At 41.8% G+C, this 20,216-nt stretch overlaps 1 long non-coding RNA gene across 4 annotated transcripts in view; it reads right to left on the bottom strand.

The window, feature by feature from the left end:
• Positions 1-20,216, bottom strand: part of LOC309519600 — a 75,187-nt gene that overhangs the window by 35,463 nt on the left and 19,508 nt on the right. For 3 of the 4 annotated variants that reach the window (XR_014213856.1, XR_014213857.1, XR_014213858.1), the window contains exon 5: positions 19,445-19,600. The exons of the other annotated variant lie outside the window; for it this stretch is intronic. This is a non-coding gene — a long non-coding RNA (uncharacterized lncRNA). The remainder of the gene's footprint in view (positions 1-19,444; positions 19,601-20,216) is intronic. 4 annotated transcript variants of the gene reach the window in all.

The following is a 20,216-nucleotide window of genomic DNA, read 5'->3' as shown; positions in this document are numbered from 1 at the left end:
GACTGGATAAATCCAATGCTTTATATACAGGGCTACCTTTGAAGAGTCTTTGAATGCTTACGTCAGTCCAGATGGTGGCAAAGAGGATGTTAGCGGGTGTTTGAGCATGGGATCATATCACACCTATCCTGCAACTACTTGCCAATTTGTTTCTGGCCACAAGTGCTGGTGATTACAAAGCTCTAAATGGCTTGGGTCCAGGAAAATTCAGGGGCCAACTCATCTTAAATTACTTGTCTCCTCCCTAATCTCCATTGGAGAGGCCCTTTTTTGTATCCTGCCTGACCTGGAGGAATGCTTGTCTGGGACAAAAGATAGGACCTTCTTGGTGGCTGCATCCAATGGACACCATTTTCCATAAGGTTTGCTTGGCACCCTCCCTTGCCGTTTTCTGCCTATTAGTGAAAGCTTTTCTGTTCTGGTAAGCTTTTGTATTGCTAGGCAGATGGTGTTTTGTATAGTATTTTACTGGCGGAGCTTGTTTACATTTTTATATTACTTTGTTTTAAATTGTTTGATTACAGGATACAGTAGTTGTATTATAATCATTGTAAGATAGTCTGAGCAACTGAATGCATTGGATGGATAGATGAATCTTCAGAATGAATATTACTTCTGTAAAACAAGAAAATCCTTAATAAAATATTTTTTAAAAAATGAATCTTTAAACCCCATGACATACAATCCTCCTTGCTGATGATGACTAGCACTTTAGCAAAATGTATAGTGCCTGCTAACATACACTAGGTTGATTACTTTTATTAGACTAAAACTTTTATTAGAATTGGACAGTTGTAAGCTGATGAGACAGCTATAACTCTCCACTTCTTTGTTTTTAGATAAATCAATCCTTAGTTGACTAACATCCAGTAAATGCCTTGTTAAATATAAATTAGTTCTTCATTTGTAGCACTTTATTAAGACTGAGAGTGCAAGCTCTCCATATTTTAGAAAGTTTTGGGACAATACCTTAATTAAGATTACTTGTCCTTGTTCACAGCAGACGCTGGAGCGCTGATGCGCTTGTTTGTTTATGCCATTGATCACATCCATGTCTGGAACTTGAGGGAATTGGGGAGGTGGCATCTGCTGCAATCGTTTCCCTTTGGAGAATAATTTTATGGCTCTTGTAACTTGGGAGGGAAATAACAGCAGTGACCCACACTCCAACGAGACAGGGTAATGTGGGGGCATCCAGGAGTCAGGACACAGGGGGAGAGGGCTGTAGTTGCATAATGAGGCAGATGATGTTTCAAAGGACACGACCCATTCTATGGTTTCAATAGCAGTTAAGAGAGGGCTATCTTCCTTAGAGTCAATATCTAACACAGAGGGGTCAATTCCATCTTACCCTGTACTTTATACATTCATGTAATTTCACATGCTGAGCTGGTAGTAAGTAAGAACATAAAAGAACCCTTCTGGATCAGACCAAAGGAATATCTAGTCCAGCATCCTGTTTTCCACAGTGGCTAAACAGATGCTCTTGAGATACACATAAGAAGGCAACAGTCCTCTTATGCTGTTCTCCCACCCCAACTGGTATGTAGAGGTTTATTGCCTCTGAACATAGAGGTGTGATTTAGTCAGTCATGACAAATATTGCACAACGATGAATCTAATTAATCCCCTCTATTTATTCAGTGCATTGATATCCTGCTTTTCTTCTATCATGGAAGTTATAGGCAACACACAGGATTTTATAGCTGGTTTTCCACCCAGGCACTGACCAGAACTTTTAGCTGCCTTGGGCAAAGGAGCTGTATCATATGCAAAACAGGCAGCACCATAAAGTTAGAGGCCTTCTAAGTAAAAAGCCACTACCACATTCTGTGGCAACAACTTCCATAAATTAGTTAAGTGTTGTGTGAATGTTATTGTGTCAATCTTTAATCTACTACCAATTTTGCATTGGATGACCCACAATTACGGTATTATGAGAAAGGAGGAAAACCTCACTATCCACATTCTCTAGCCATACCATGCATAATTTTTTTAGCCTCTATTATGTCCCAGCTTAAGGGACGTGGGTGGCGCTGTGGGTTAAACCACAGAGCATAGGGCTTGCCGATCAGAAGGTCTGCAGTTCGAATCCCCATGACAGGGTGAGCTCCCGTTTCTCTGTCCCAGCTCCTGCCAACCTAGCAGTTTGAAAGCACGCCAAAGTGCAAGTAGATAAATAGGTACCACTCCAGAGGGAAGGTAAACGGCATTTCCGTGCGCTGCTCTGGTTTGCCAGAAGTAGTTTAGTCATGCTGGCCACATGACCCGGAAACTGTACGCCGGCTCCCTTGGCCAATAAAGCGAGATGAGCGCCCAACCCCAGAGTCTGTCACAACAGGACCTAATGGTCAGGGGTCCCTTTACCTTTACGTCCCAGCTTAGTTGTTTGAATAAATAATAATAATAATAAGTACCGTATTTTTCACTCTATAGGGCGCACTTTTTCCCCTCCAAAAATTAAGGGGAATGTGTGTGCGTTCTATGGAGCGAATGCAGGCTCCTTGGCTTCAGCGATAGCAACGCGAAGCTTCCTCCATGCTCCGGAGGCTACGCGTTGCTTTCGCTGAAGCCTGGAGAATGAGAGGGGTCGGTGCGCACCAACCCCTCTCGCTCTCCAGGCTTCAGGGATAGCCGCCTGAAGCCTTTGGAGTGCAGCGGAAACTCGCGCTGTGCTCTGAAGGCTTCGGGTTCCTTTTGCTGAAGCCGGGAGAGCAAGACTCTCCTGGCTTCAGCAGAGAGGGAGAGCTATGCAGCGCCCCTTCAGCGAAGCGGGAGGAGAAATGGAAGGGGCTCCATTTCTCCTGCCGCTTCGCTGAAGGGGCGCTGAGCAGAGAGGGGGAGAATTTTTTTTCTTGTTCTCCCCCTCTAAAACAAGGTGCGTCCTATGGTCGGGTGCGTCCTATAGAGCGAAAAATACAGTAATTAAAGAAGCTCTCTGCAGCAGAGTGGCTCAGGGATCAAAGGTGCCAGACTTCACCAGCCCAGGCCCAGGAGTTCCAGTCTCTGGAAGAGTTCGAACTCCTCTCCTGGCAGCTTTCTTAGCTGAAGTTTGTCCATTCAGAACAGAGATGAGAACCTATGGCACTCTAGATGCTGTTGGCTTCCCATCATCACTAGCTGTATTGGCTTGGACAGGAGTCAGGCAGTAGGGCAGGTTTCCTACCTCTGGTTTGGGGACATGATTCTTACTTAAGGGGAGGAACTGTAGCTCAGTGCAAGGGCATACACTTTGCATACAAGCCTCAGGTTCAATCTCCCTGGCATCTCCAGTTAATGCATCAGGTGGTAGAGAGCTGCAACCAGTGAAAGTACAATATTTAGCTAGATGGACAAATAGTCTGACTTGGTATAAAGCAACTTTCTATGTTTCCAAGAAGCCTTCTTTCTTGAAGTAATAATTTAATTTAAATTATACACTCCTTTGGGTAGGGGTGCATTGTTTGGTTTGACACTCTGAAGAGCACCATATTAAAGCTGCATATTATTTTCTCAACGTACACTTCCAACCCACAACTACATAAACAAATCACATTGCCTAAGTGGCTAGTGCCAGATTTGACCATCAGTTGTTGGGCAATGCTGTTAAAGCAATGTTAAAGCTATTGATACTCAAGGATTATCAATGGGTAAGTGGTTTAGAGCTGGATGTATCATAGAGCAGGGATTGGGGATTGGTCCAAATGTCTGTAGTGTGGACATACAAACTGTTCTTTAAGGAGTACACACAAAGTTGAGAAGAACCAACTTTAGCACATGTATAACACACATTATATGGATCCTCCTTATATTGACTCCTCACAGAAACATGGAAAGCTGCCCAGAACCTTGGTCCATCTAGCTTAGTATCATATGTAATGACTGGCAGTAGCTCTCCAGGGTTTCAGGAAAGGTGTCTCCCAGCTGTACCAGGCTACTAGGGATTGAACTTGGGATATTCTGAATGCAAAGCAGATGCTCTACCACCAAGCTATGACCCTTTCTCAGATATTAGAAGATATCCCAAGAAGGGAGTAGAAAGGACAGCATCCAAGTAACTGCCATTCCATACTTATGAACACAACACACTACAAGTGAACAGCACCTGACTCCTCTCTGCTTTAGCTCTATGCATGTCTACAGAGGTACAAGTTCCAGGTCAGTGGGCATAGGATGGACGCCTAAGGTATCAATCGTATACACACTTACCTAGGAGTAAATCCCACTGATTTCAATGGCATTCTTTTGAGCAAACAGTATCATAAAAGAGAATTTTGCTGTCACAGGGGACAGCAGGCAGCAGGCAGCTGCCAAGCAGGATGTCTAAAAGAGTCAACTGTCTGGAGGACATGCAACTATGGGAACTGTGCTTAGGAGCTGTGAAGCTAACATTACAAGCTTTCTTTAATCCATTACAAGATGGAGATGGATAGTAGTAAGATGCTTGGAAGGAATGGGCTATAGCAAAACCATAACCTACAGTGAAAACTAAAGTATTGTGAATAATGAGGCGAGGGGTATAAGAAGTAAGCTTTTAAAATTATCTATTGAATTGCTGGAGGATTTGATGGTCAAAACATTTGGATATAAATCTGATAAATTGATTTTTTAAATGGAAGATAAGTTAAAGGACAGGGCAGGGATTAGCTTCAGCTGTCACCGGCAATGTTCTGTAGAACAGGGGAAGAGAATCTGTGGCCTTCCACATGTTACTGGACTACAGCTTCCATCATTCCTAACCACTGGTCATGCTCATTGATGGGATTGATGAGTGTTGGAATCCCACAGCATCTCCATCCACGCTGTTGAGAAATTAAGAGCCAGGGGTTTCATTTAATCACATACACCCCTTTGCTTTATTCAAGAAAGAATAAGTCCTAGGAATGCAGTTTCTCACATTTGGTTTGGCATTGTTGTAGAATCGATCTGCTGTGATGGAGAAGGTGGCTTCTTACAAGGAAGAACAAAACTTAATGGAGGGAATAAAAAGTTATCACCATTGATTATCCTTAACAAAATATCAATAGAATGGAACATGACATTCAGATAGGTTAATAATGCCTCCGAGTTAGCTTTCTGGTTGTCTGTCAGAAAAGAATGCACTGGAAGCCCAGCTATTCAGGCCATACCTGAAAAAGGTTAACTTTGGGATGCATGTGTTGATACTATTCAGCATGCGTATGCACTCCTGTACAGCAGAAGGCTGCTTAACATTTTTATTGTTTTTCTTTAAACCCTCTTTATTATTACTTCCCGCCCCCAACTTGCTACAGACATCAGGCAGTTTTTTTATCCCCTTTCATCAACTCCTAATCTCGTTCTGGCACGTGCCAAGCATAGGGAAGCATGGGAAGATAATAAAAACCCATTATAGCTTTGCTTTCCCAAGCTTGAATGAAATGCAGTTTAATTGGCACCTTATTCTGTCACTGTTAATACAAGTTTATACTTTGGCTTCTCATCAATATACTTTACAATCTGAGGTTAATTATGAATGGGTCACGAAATTACAGTAAACACTAGTCAGGGAATATCTAATTACTTGTCTGCTTAGCTTTTTGTTAATTGTTAATTATCCTTATTTAATTTGAATTTCGAGTTAGTATTCTACATGTGGCAGGGGTTTCAATGCACATGCTCTATGCCCATCAGGAATCAGTCCAGCCCATGCTGATAGCTACAAAGAGGCTGTGTGGGACCCATCAGATGTCTGCAGATGATCTTTCTGCTTCCAAGGGTGAGAGTCTTCACCAAGCTTCACCCACCAGTAGAAACAAGGAGGTTGCCACTTCCTGCTGTCCTTTGAGAAACAGCTGGATCCCTGCCTCCTGCCAGTTGCATGAAAAACAGTCTTTGAAAAGGGGCTGAGCAGCCATAAAAGGCTCGATTCTTCAGGAGGAGGCTGGATGATTTACTGATTCCAAAAACACAAAGTCATCTCATTTTTCACTCTCATCTAAGATCTCTACGCACTAGTCTTGGGTTTCTGACTTTCTGGACAGCAATGTGGATGGCAGTGATGTTTTCACTTTGCAAGTCTTTTTTATATAGAACACATACACACATTAAATTAAATATTGGTCTGCTGTAGGGCTCTCACCCAATTAAAAACAAATCTTAATCAAATGAATCGACCAATTTGCATTAATCTGCATATAGCTAAAGCTATGGGCAGAACCCAACAGTGAATGAGCAAATTTCCACTCATGTAACAGGACTTCCTCTTCCTCTTTTCTCATCTGCGTACTGTCAAAATCTGCTCTGGAGGATTTCCCAACACTCAAGAGCAGGTTTTGAAGGAACACGGGGGTGCAGAGGAGAGGAAGGTAGTCTTTCCCACCTGCAGACAGATTGCATTGGATACAAACCAGTTCTTTTCAGGGAAAAAAGCATACCTATTTTGTATTTAGGTGGTGCAGGCATGTATTACAGCAAGTAATGGTAACATATTAGGAAAAGCCATTCCTCCTGTGTGAAAAGAAGTTAGTTCTTCTTCTCTCAGGCAGTCTGTTCAGGAGTTGATGACATGTAGCTCCTGGCATGATGCCACATAAGCCTAATAGACAAGGAGCAAATCTAATGTCCAAGCAAGAACACAAACTATTCTACATCCTTATAGGAAAAGAATCAAAAGATTTCAAGAGCTATTTGTAGAATGTGGCAACATAGATAGAACGAGAGGCTGTAGACTTTCAGCACATCCACATTTCCACTTGTCTTGTGCACAGAAAGCACGGGTCCAAAGTGGTTTCCCACTTGTCCTGCACATGTCCAAGCAGTGTTCTGTTTGCTCCACTGATTTGCCAGGGAAAATCTGCTCTTTAGCGGTGAATTGGAGCAAATGCCAATCCACAGAAAACCCAATTACTGATTGCTCTGATTTAGCACTAAAGAGCGCATCTTCCCAGGGGAAAGTTGGAAGTCTGGATGAGCCCTCTCTGAGCTGAGACTTGCACTATACTCCCACAAAAAAAGGGAGGAAGCAATGACGCACAAAATTCCTTACAATATTTAAAAAGATGTAAGAAAGGCTTCAAACAGATGTAGTATGTTAATATGCAATATAAAATATGTCTAGGTTTCCCAAGTCAACTTTGTCCTGAGCTGCAGAGATTCAGTTAACTACTAGCAAAAGGTTGCCTACCTCTGACTATACTGTCCCTGATGCAAAAAAAATATGAAATAACTAATGGGATTTCAAAACACTCCTTCAAAAATACATGCTAAATAAGTTAGATCAGGCATTAAGATAAATAAAGGAATATTAATATTTTTACAACTGATTTAGCTACTTTCTGTATACAGTGAAGTTAACTGATGGCTACACACAATATTCATGGGGAAAGTCTACAATGCAATTCAGAAACAGTATTCATAATTTTGATTGTGTGACACAGACTTTTCTCTACATGAAGCAATTTCTAATTGAAGAGAGTTCAGCAAATCTATATGGTAGGAATAATGTATCCATCCACAAGTCACTATAGGAAGACCAGCAGTCTGATCAAATGTATTGCAAATATTAATTCAATTGTGTGAGATGATCTCATTAATATAAAATGAGCAAGGGCTTGGGGAGTCTCATACTGATATTTCCCGTCCCAACAGAAATTGACCTTAAAACACACACACACAAAATCATTTTAAAATAAAGTGAAGTTTTGTAATCAGCAACTGATTATCCTTCCTCCCTTTTTGTGCAGATGTTGTATTTCCATAAGCCTAACATACAGCAATTGTTGATTAGCATGATTCAGGTCAATCTTATTGCCAGTCAGGAAGGGCTTTGGACGAAGCTGAAGTGTATCCATTTTAATCAGCAATCCTATTTTCCTAACTCCTAGAAGGAATCAAAATAAAGACAAGAATAAAAATGCTCTAATTTTTCATATAGTGCAATAGATTGCCCTGCATCTATGATTGCATTCATAGGAGGTGGATGCAGCTGCTGGCTGAAGTGGTCTCCCATGGAAAAGATGTTCAGAGAAAATATGCAGCAGCAACAGTCATGGAAGCTGTTCATTTAATGAAAGGAAGAGGGATCAAACTGTTTCTAGCATCTATGAATCCTAGAAAGGTAGAGTTGGAAGGGACACCGAGAGTCTTCTAGTCCAGTGTTTTTCAACCACTGTTCCGCGGCACACTAGTGTGCCGCGAGATGTTGCCTGGTGTGCCGTGGGAAAAATTGAAAAATTCGAAAGATTTTTTAAAAAAATAATGTCACATTTTCGCCCACTAGGCGGGCGCCGGACTGTGTCCACCCTATTTTCCATCCGTCCTGGGTGGGGATCAGATTGGATGGGATCAGATGAGAGCGGACAGGCGGTCCGCTCTCATCCAATTCCCCATAGAGAGCAGCGGGGCTCTGACATCTCCCTCTCTGCACACGGAGCTGTCATCCGCCGGCTCAGCGGGGATCAGTGGATCGATCCCCGCTGAGCAGAGAACAGTCCGCAACGTTTTTGTTTGCCATTAAAGAAAAAAATATTAAACCATGCTTGAATGTCGGAACTAGTTACTAAACTTTTTGAATCCCACCACTGATGTTAAGTGTTTGTGTTTATTTGATTTGTGTTTATTTGATTCCTATTCAAGAGAATTACTTTATATATAGTCAGTATAGGCACAGAGTTAAATTTTTTAACATTTTCTAATGGTGGTGTGCCTCGTGATTTTTTTCATGAAACAAGTGTGCCTTTGCCTAAAAAAGGTTGAAAAACACTGTTCTAGTCCAACCCTGTGAAATGCAGGAATCTCAACTAAATCATACATGACAGAAGGCCATCCAACCTATGCTTAAAATACTTCCAAGGAAGGCGAGTCCATCATCTCCCAAAGGAGCCCGTTTCACTTTCGAATGGTTCTTACTGTCAACTGGTCTGTAGTTACCTGGGTCTTCCTTTCCCCCACTTTTGAAGATGGTGGCCACAGGGACCTTACTGGTTCTCCAGGAATTCTCAAAGATTATAGAGGCCCAGAAATCACATCTGCAAGCTCCTTTAGCCCTTCAGCTCCCTCCTTGCATTGTTTATTCTGTTATCACAAGGCTGGGCATCAGTTTCCTTTTGGGTGAAGACAGAGGCAAAGCAGATGTTAGGCAGTTCACCTTCTTCCAGTCACTCAATAGTATTTCTCCATCTTCTCCACACAAGAGTCCTTCTACTTGCTTGCTCTTTCTCTTGCTTTGAACATAGCCAAAGAAACCTTTTTATTGCTTTTAACCTTTCTTGCAAACCTGAGTTCATTTTGAGCTTTGGCCTGCCTGACCTTTCCCCTGCATCTGTTGGCTACTTGTGTATACTCTTCCTTTGTGATGTCTCCTTTCTTCCATTTCTTATATATGCCCTTCTTACATCTCAGCTCACCTTTAAGAAACTCCTATCCAGCTTAGACTTGCCTCTCTTTGAGTATTTCTGACCATTATTTCAGTCAGTAAAATGTTTCTGAAACCAACCTTCTTAAAGTCCAGAGTACATGTCTGACTACACTCAGCTATGCTTTGCCTTTGTAAAAATAAGCCCAAGAGAACATGATCACTTCTTCCCAAGGTTCTCAGTACTTTCACTTTATTGATCTGTTCCTCCCTGTTGGCGAGGACCAGGTACAAGAGAGATGATCCCCTTGTTGCTTCTTCCACCTTCTGGGAAATGAAACTGACAGTGAGGCAATGGAGGAATTTGTTGGACCTTACATTCTTGGCAAAGTGTGAGTTCCAACAGATACTGGGGTAGTTAAAGTCTCCCATGACTATTATATCTCTCCTTTTTAAATGTTTGGTAATCTGCTGTAGGAATGCAGCATCCAAGTCCTTAGTCTGGGCTTGGAGGTCTATAGCAGACACCCACAGTGCCCTCAAGATATTGTTGGACTAGAACTCTCACCATCCCCAATAGTTGGTCATGCTGGTTGGAACTCATGGGCGTTGGTCCAATATCATCTGAAGAGCACTAGATCAGGGGTCGTCAAAATTTTTCAGCAGGGGGCTGGTCCACTGTCCTTCAGACCTTGTGGGGGGCCGGATGGCAGTGGTGGCTACAGAGGGATGATAAGCGGAGCGCGAAAGGGCTCCGGAGAGGGGCTGCTTTAAATGGCGCCCACTTGAGCAATCACACTGCTGCTGCTGGCACCAATCAAAGCCCAGTCCCCTTCCTCCACAGGGTAGGTAGAAGCCAGGTGGAGGGAGGGTGGAGGTGCTACTGTGGTGTGTCGGGGGGGATGGTGCAGCCCGAACAATCAAAATCAGATCCACATGGCAATTCCCGGACCGTCTACAGGCCAGATCAGAAGGCAATTGGGCTGGATCCGGCCCCTGGGCCTTAGTTTGTCAACCTAGATTATGCATGCACTAGATTAACTACCCCGTGATAGGAGCCAGAGTCAGGAGTAGTTCAGTAATAAAACACCCAGTGTCAGTGAAGTTAACTCCTTATTCAAGGAAACCAAAACAGTGCAGGCCTAGTGATCACAGCAACTCTTCCCAGTAGGTCTTGCCCCAATGAGGCAATTGCAAGGACTGAAGGCCCCTGCTTTCCCACTGCTCTCTAAGGCTCCTCCTCTGGTTCCTTCCCCAGTAACCTAAGGCTCCATTGTCTTGTATCTCTTTGCTCTGGCCTCTTCATTTCTCTGTGTATTCTGGGAGACCATGGGGGAGGGAAGCTGGTTGCAACAGAAGGGAGCGACCCCCCTGGCTTCTTCAGAAGCCTGTCTCATCTCTGTCTTCTGGCCCTCTATCTCTCCTGCCTCTGATTCTGAACTGCTTTCTGCAACAGACCCTTCCTGATCACTAAACCCTGTTGCTTCTTCAGCTTCCAACACCTTCTCTTCCCAGTATGCCCCCTTTTTTCCTTCTGACTGTTCATCATTGTCCCACCAGCAGTCCCTCCTCTGCATCCAGCTAATCCAGTGTCATTAACTTTGGAAGCCATAACTCAAATTTTGATGCCAGCCGGTCTTGTCCCATTAACAGCTGAATGACAAGCAGCTGTTTCTAGCATGGAGACAGCAATGGGGGAAATTGCAGCTGTGCAGTTGTCTGATGAACAGCTTTACAAGACACAGAATGATGGGTACTGAGGGACACAAACTAGGAGACCTGGGAGTTGGGCATCAGCTTATCGTCTAGGCCATGTCCAGCAAGTCACAATAACCCTCATCCCCTGCCGCACCCACATACTTTTATCCTTCAACCTGTGGAACAGACCAGGGCTAGTCAACGTGGTAATCTCCAGATGTTTTGGACTACAATTCTCATCATCCCTGGCTGCTTGACATTCTGGCTGGGGCTGAGAGTTGCTCCACATTGACCACCCATGAAGTAAATTAGTAGTACCTGTATATAGTCTTCCATAGTCACTCCAACCGGCCTTTCTATCACTTATGTTTCAGTTTCAACCTCCTGCTACTGTCTTTCAAGATTTGATTTTGATTTTATAATTTCCCTAAACCACTTAGCCCCCTCCCCCCAATGTCAAGTAGTACAGTGGTACCTCTGTTTAAGAACTTAATTCGTTCTGGATGTCCGTTCTTAACCTGAAACTGTTCTTAACCTGAGGTACCAGTTTAGCTAATGGGGCTTCCCGCTGTCACCCCACTGCTAGAGCTCAATTTCTGTTCTCATCCTGAAGCAAAGTTCTTAACCCGAGGTACTATTTCTGGGTTGACAGAGTCTGTAATCTGAAGCGTCTGTAACCTGAGGTACCACCGTATATGAAACTTCAGCATAAATATATAGTTTACTTCAATCCTAACATCATGAAGCCTACTCATCACAGGCCACAAACAGTTTTCATGGAAGAGGAGAGAAAGGAACCAGGAGCTATGGTCAAGGAGTCTCTTAAGTACCGGTACCTCTCTTCTCTTTTCTCCTATTCCTGAATTAATTGTACTGTGATTTTCAAAAGACATGCAACTTACAAATGGCTGTTTATGCCTCTGCCATCTCCTAAGGATTCTGAAATAAGATTAGATGATACATGGAAGAACTAATTCCATCCAAGAACATGAGCTTTGAAACTTCTGATGGTAGTGTGTTAAACTGATGCCACTAGGTTTCGTTGTTAGGTTATTTTATTGTCACTTCGCTAATTTCAATGTTTATGAGTTTGTTTTCATGATGTTATAAGCTGCTTCAGATATAACATAGAAAAGCAAGGTATAAGAAGTGACATAAATAGCGGCAAGTGCCAATGCAAGACAGACAGAATCCTACGTTGTCCAGAGTGCTTTGCGTTCAACATGACTGTAAAAGGGTTTGATATATTAACTTACGTTAAAAGCCACAAAATCAGAATGACTGAAAACAAGTCTGAAGCATAAATAAGCATTTCACAGACTGCTGTAAGTGGACAGAGCCAATTGAAAATGGATGTGTCAACTGCAGCTGTATAGAATGAGATAGTCAATATGTCCCAGAATGACTTTGAAGCGTGTGTAACTCACTCCTACGATTTTAAGGGAAATTTTTAGATCAGCTGCATCCTCCTAAACACCCCGTTGTTCAGAAGAATCAGACTATTGCATTAGTAGCAAAGAAACATTCTTGTTTCCCTACAGAGTAAGATCTGATAGTTTTTCTAATTGTGATGTCACCCTAAGCTAACTCATATGCAAAGCCTGTAACTTCATTAAAAGGAAAGTGCTGCATGTGTAAGATGAATCACTGTGTATTATGCTCCAACCAATCATAATAATGTCCAAGGGCAACATGGAGAATGATACATGATATGCAAATTCAAGTGGTGTAGGATAAAAGCACTACTGTGTTTCCAACAGTGACAACAATTAATTGCTAGTGTGTGTGTGCTTGTATGTTAGAATCAGAAGAAGAGGTCCCTTATTTCACCTCTACCTGCTTCATCAGAAAGCTTTGTTATTCAATTGGCCAAAGCTGCCTTGGGCGCTCAGATCACTGTTACTCATCTAAGCTGTAACAGATTATAAGTCAAATTACACTATTTCATTCTGGAAATGAACAAATAGTCTTAATTTAAATTGCAACACTGCTTTTCAATCAGCTGCTCTAGACAAATAATGAATTTTTCAAAAAGTAATTAACTGTTCACCTGATTTGCATTCCTCATTCACTTTGGACCACTTGGATTATCAAGAGTCCTTCTAATTTTGTTCTTATTATCTCTCTAACATGGAGATTGTCATAAGGCAAACAGGAGGATTTGCCCATCATGAACCTTGCTTAGAACAAACATAACTAGCAAAATACAGGATAGAATTACGTTTTGATGTGCTGCAAATTGTAAAAGAGATGGAAAGAGAGAGACAGAGACAGACACTGCACTCTATTTTCTTAGAAGCACAAGGAAAAAATACATATTTGCTATGTAATACTCTAGTGCTGACAAAAGCATAGCTAAAGAATCTTTGATGAAGGATACGGGGGGGGGAGGATTAAGACACAACAAGGTAGTGCAGGTCTCAGCCCAGGTAATTCAAAGTGATAGGTCAGATTAGATCAGAGAAGAAATGAGTAAGAGAAAGTATGGACTTACAATAAATCAGCCCTGCCCCAGAACCAACATCACTACTATGGTACATGACACAGAATGGCCACTATAACAAGGAAACCATAAGGTCAAGGATGAATGTAGGTAATCATTCTACATTTTTTGCAGAAACCACTCAAACCTGTTTATCACTCAAATCTTGCACAGGTGGAGGACTAGGTGAATGCATGCTGGGGTAAAACATCTGTGTCCCCCATGTACTGGACTCCAATCCATCAGTGCAAGGCCAGAGAAGGTGGGTTGGGCTCCAGTCTAGCAACATCTGACAGTCTACAGGCTCCCTTTCTCTGAATTAGGAGTCCCGAAAAGATTCATGTTAAGAAAACAGAAAATGAAGATCTGATTACATGGGTCAAATAATCCACAAAATACTTGCAAAGGTACAGGAGATTTAGGAGTTGATATGAGGATGCTCAGAAAGCAGATACTGTAGACACTTTTACTGAACACAGCAAACATTAAATGAGCTGCTAGGATTCTGTTTGCCATGTAACATAGGATGCAACACATAGGCTTTTAAAAGAACTCTGCAGTTGCAACAGGTTTCCCCTGCACTGGTCCTTTCTTCTCTTCCAGTTACTTAAGCCAGCAGGACTCATTTTGTTCCATGGCTGCCTGGGCAGAAGGCAAGGAGATAAAGCACTAATAATATATTCTGTTGAGGTTGCTGACCTGTTAGGTACATGGAATCTCCAGGTTGCAATCATAACATTCTATCATGGATCATTTGACAACTTCTGGAACGCTGGTCATTTGAATTCAAAGAATGGATTAGGCCTCCTGAACATAAAGCAGATTCTGACCTTTGTAATGATGACCTAATCTGGTCATATGCAGAGAGAAGCACTTCCTCCATATAAGCCTAGAACAAGCTGAATGCTGGATTACTTTGATCAAGGAAACATATTATCCTGTACTTGGATTCAGAGGCCCAGTGTGCATTTAGCACCAAGTGGATTTATGACATAGCACAAATGAGTGGGTTCTTGGAGTAAAAAATGATGGCCACTGTGCTCCTTCCTTGGTTCTGCAGCACTGCTATGGGCTACGCCATGTCTGAACCCAGGTTTGTGGTTTGTCTCCCCCCAAAATGCACCAGGGTAAAGGATGGTTGTTCTATAATAGACTTAATCTTAAACACAGTGAAAAATTTGTGAGACATACTTTGTGAATAACCAGCTGCACTTATCAGTTACATCGCCTCAGTCTCATTACCATATGGATCACAGAGCAGCAAGGGTGTGTGTACAGGATCCTCAGCTTCTGAAATGTATTTCTCAAAAGTGACAAACAATGATGAATGTTCAACTGTTTTGTTATGGGGAGAATCACTATGATCCAATTTTTCTAGATTTGAGCATTTATGAATTGTCTGATTTTATAGCCTATCGGACCCATTTATTAATACTAAAATCACAATAATCAACTGATATACATATCACTTTCCAAGAACAGAGAAAATTAGTTATAAGACAACAGTCTTCATAACCCTAAGAATTCAGTCTGTTGTCCTTTGCTAGAGAGAGGCTAGATAACATGTAGGAAGAGAATTATAGAATTCCACTGGCTATTTCGTGTCTCATTCTACTGTGCAATCATGGTGACCATCCTCATCTTTCAATTTCTCAGTTTCAGATCAGATCAGCATGCAAGCATTACACATAAGAATGTTTCTAGTTTTAAAATGCACAACTGGATCAAGGATAACATGCACTCAGATTTTTTTTTATAAAAAAACCATGAAGCCTGCAGATTAATGGTGCACATTTTAATGTGTTTTAACTTGATGTGCCTGATATGTACATTCATCATATGATAGAGATAAAACTATGTGTATTACATCCAATGAACCAATATGGCTATAGCAAAAGGAAGGAAATCAATTGTGAAACATGGAATGTCTCCTGCTGGGGGTTACAGTGGTGAGATCTATAAAAGCGCAAGAGGCACCTTTGGATAACATCTGTATTAGAATTGCAAATTGTATTTTGGGGTAATGAGTTTGCTACTCATCATTTCTAGGGCTGCTTGGGGAACTGACAAGTGCGAAAGGCAAACAAGCACTCATCACAAATGGGAGGAGAGGTGGCTTTCAGAAATCTTCCAGGGTTAAATGCATTTTGCTGGGACACCTATTCAACTTAATGCATTAAGGACACCATGGGACTCTCAATTTCCAAACATATTCTGCAACCTATTCTCACTTCACCTGCTGAGTTTGCTTCTTGTTCCCTGAAACATTTCCTCAGCTTTGAAAAAGAATGGCATTAAAATAGTAGCCAAAAAATGTGATGTCGTTAATCCCAGATCGCAACATCACCATTGGCAATATAAATGGAAAAGCTGGGTTCAAAGGTAAGAACTGTGTGACAGAAGAGCAATGATTATAAGACCATCTGTCTATTGCATTTATATCCCACCTTTCCTTCAGAGCTCAAGGTGGTGTACTTGGTTTTTCCCCTCCTCATTTTATCCTAGCAACAACCCTGTGAGGTAGGTTAGGCTAAGACACTATGACTGGCTGAGCAGGGATCTGAACTCCTGTCTCCAACACTCTAACCCATGGGTAGGCAAACTAAGGCCTGGGGGCCGGATCCGGCCTAATCGCCTTCTCAATCCAGCCCGCAGATGGTCCAGAAATCAGTGTGTTTTTACATGAGTAGAATGTCACCTTTTATTTAAAATGCATCTCTGTGTTATTTGTGGGGCAAAGGAATTCATTTATCCCCCCCCAAAAAAAAAATATAGTCTGGCCCCCCAAAAGATCTGAGGGACAGTGGACAAGCCCCCTGCTGGAAAACTTTGCTGACCCCTGCTCTAACCATTACACCACTAAATCACACTGACTAACCTCTACTTCTGTACATTTTCTTTCCTTTCTTTTCATGACACTGTTTATTTAGATGTGTTAAGAAGGTACAAAACAATGAATTTGTTTCTATCCTTCCAATAATAGCAGTATTACAGAGGAAGGTCAACCACTTGCTTTATCAGGCACACCACTGGTTAATAATACCGTAGTTTACAGTGGTCAGTTTCCTCAATCAGAGCTGTGTGTTCTAAGTTGGCTGAAGTTCTATGGGGTGTAGTCTTTCTCTCGCAAACACTAAGAATTTAATGCATGGTAGCAGATCTGCTTATGCTCTCCCTTGAATTGTTATGAATAACACAAATTTTATAAAGACGTTTTAAATCTCAAGTGCTCTGTGTAACATGAACAGCAACATGCATGTTCAAGATTTTGTGATTTCATTAAATTTCATGTTTTATTGGTTATGCTTATCAGTAAGAAATGAGATCAAAGAGCTGGGGAGTTGGGAAAGGTCTGCTTCACTTCCACATTGCACATAACCACATTTTTTTTCCAAATGCTAGCCCTGCTCTAAGGAAACCCAATGAAATGAACAGACACCAAGGCAGGATAACCTAGTTGGTAAATGAATAAAACTTTTACTCTCAGGGTCGTGGGTTTGTGTCCCAAGTTGGGCAAAAAGATTACTGCATAGCAGGGTGGGGTGATCTAGATGACTCTCAAGGTCCCTCTTCCACCTCTAAAATTCAATGATTCTATGCTATTGCTGCAACAGAGCTAACGCTGCCACCCTGCTGTAAGGTTATGCTGCCCTGTTAATCGTGTTCGCCTACACCTACAGCTTTCTTCATTTTTCCCTACCTCAGTATCATTAAGGCTACACATACAGTATCATCAAAACGTATTTTACACCATATGTAGAAAAATAATGCTACCTGCAAATATTGAGCAAAAACCAGTGGTACCTCTGGTTAAGTACTTAATTCGTTCGGGAGGTCCATTCTTAACCTGAAACTGTTCTCAACCTGAAGCACCACTTTAGCTAATGGGACCTCCCGCTGCTGCCGCGTCGCTGCTTCACGATTTCTGTTTTCATCCTGAAGCAAAGTACTATTTCTGGGTTAGCGGAGTCTGTAACCTGAAGCGTATGTAACCTGAAGCGTATGTAACCCGAGATACCACTGTACTTGCATGTATTTTTTTGCTTTAGAGATAAGGAACATTAAGAAATTTGCTGAATCAGAACAAAGGCCTATCCAGCATCCTGTTTCATGAGTGGCCAGAGGCGTATGAGAGGTCCACATACAGTACAGTGGTGCCCTGCAAGACGAATGCCTCACAAGACAGAAAACTCGTTAGACGAAAGAGTTTTCCGTTTTGGAGGTGCTTCGCAAAACTAATTTCCTATGGGCTTGCTTCACAAGACGACAATGTCTTGCGAGTTCCTGCTGGGGTTCCCCCCCCCTTTTCCTAAGCCGCTAAGCGGCTTATCAGCTGATCCGATCAGCAGATAAGCCGCTAATAGCGCTAATCCGCTAATCCTTCAATGGGCTTGCTTCGCAAGACAAAAAAAACGCTAGACGAAGAGAATCACAGAACGGACTCTTTTCGTCTTGCAAGGCACCACTGTATATGAGCTCAATAGCCATCTTCTGAAGCTCTAACCTCCAGCCCCCTGAAATCCTGTCCAGCCCTTCTTCTGGTTCCTCAGGTTTCAAAGTCTATCTTAAAAATCTTTTTTAAGGTCCAAGTTTTCTCTCTTTTTCATTGAAACATTTGAGTCTGAATTCCACACTTTATACCAAATTCCATCTTGATAATAGGGGAATGTGTCATCAATTCCACAGAAAGTCTTATTCTTTACAAAGAGCAGGGCATCCTTGGCTTAGTCACCTGCTTTGCTTTCAAGTAAGCATTTAATGTATTCTAATGCCCGCAGCTCATGCAATTTGTAATGCCACGATCTCTGTAATCCCTGTAATTAGAATAGTATAATTACGTATCTGATTGCTCCCGTCCTGGAGTCCTGACAGCTGTGATTGCTTAGATCTCCACATTACTTTTTGGGGGATTTCCCCCCTCAAACCCTTCCCACCCAGCTGAGGAAATTAGTTCTGCAGGCAGAATCCTGCTTTCTCCAAACACTGATTTGTTTAACCAACATTGGTACAAATGGCTTTGTAATTAAAGCATTTTGGTTAATGTGCGGAGTGGAATACCCATAACAAAGGCAACTGAAATTAAGCAGGCAAGAATAAACACAGAGCTTTTCCAACCATGAAGCACAATTACCAGGGGCTAAAAAGCAGTTAGTAGAGACTTAGCACCAGCTTTTCCTTTTCAAATACATTAATACCTTACAAATGATACTCTTCCATTCCACCCTAATTCTTGAGTAAAATGGAGCAAATCAGCACAGCATTCAAAAAATTGTCATTTTATATTTCAGCACACACACACAAACTAGCCAGCTCTCACATTTTCCAACTTGTTTAGTTCTGAACTAAGTGTACATATGCAATACAGCTGTCTTTGCTTTCTGTAGTACAGCTTCAAAACACTGTCATGGCTAAATGGTTACTAGAACTGCAGTCTCTAGGGTCTTAGTCCAACACTCTAACATCTACAGCACACTGGCACTTTTTGTGATCCATGTGACATTCCTGCCCGCCTTGAAAAGTTCAGATTGCATCTGAGCCTTGCAAATATCTGTTTTAGTTTGTTTGCCTTTCCTGCTCATATTGTAATTCTTTTTACAAAGCCATCCTATTTAAAGGCTATTGCTTCTGGAGCTAGATTAGATGACATATACAAGCAGCTATTTTATCAGAAGGACTGCAAGTCCTCTCCATAAACTCTGTTGAAACACCAGCTCCATCAGGCTCCCTGCTAAAGTGTCATCAATCTGCAGCCATTCCATCAGACTATAGCAAAGGGGCAGTTAAGACTGCAGGACCCAAAGACTTTGAGGAAATACCAGAAACCTTTGCCTCCTACCTTGCAATTCATTCCATTCCCACTGATCATAAAAAGAACTTGTTAAAATACCTAGTGCCTAAATATGCTCTTTTCCTCCCTCCCAACCCAGTTTATGTATTTTAGATTGCAAATTTCATGGAATTGACTGTCTTACCATTGGCATTTGTAAGCAACTCTGGAAGCCTTTTTTGGCTGAAGAACAGGACAAAAACGCTTTGAAGGAATGGACGATTACCAAGAGTTCAGATGTTCCTATTCCTTTGGATTTGCAGTACTATCCCTTCTTACATGTTTTTCCTGAAACTTGTTCCTGGAATTAGTCAATTGCACCGACTTAAATATAGTAAGGATTTGATTCCTCCTTCACTGTGAGAGCCTCCATTTGTTACGCCACTTCCTCAGAGGGATGTTAGCAGCTAAACTCTTTGTCATGATAGGCCATTTGAATAGCTACAGCTTTTCTAAAGGCTTAAGCTACATACAATTTGTCATGATATAATTGTGCCTACTTTTAAAGTGTCTGTAACCAACAAATTATATCTTTCAGCTAATGTGGTAATACAATTAAAAAGTACAAAAAAAAAATTCAAATTCTTCCTTTCTCTCTAAACAGTCTCCTCTCCCCATGCAGTTTCCATGCTTCTATTACCTCACAGATACAAGTGAGGGAAATCTCAAATATTCTAAATAAGAGGTACAAAAGGTGGTGTGGGTTCTTCCTGCTTTCACAATGCCTGTACTTCCTTCAAACGCAGGAAGTCACCTTGGACCAGGTCAGCCTATACATCCCATTTTGCTCAGTTCTACCTACTCTGATTAGTGACAAGGGTGTCCGGCAAAGGTAGATATATGAAGGCTAAGTAAAAAAGGGGGGAGACACATGCTTTTCTGTTTTATTTCCCCAAAGACTTTCCCAAGATTTCCAT

This window comes from Podarcis vaucheri, assembly GCF_965113315.1.
Source record: "Podarcis vaucheri genome assembly, chromosome: 15".
NCBI lineage: Eukaryota > Metazoa > Chordata > Lepidosauria > Squamata > Lacertidae > Podarcis > Podarcis vaucheri.
Note: the sequence above shows the minus strand (reverse complement) of the source record. Positions and strands in the feature narration are given on the sequence as shown.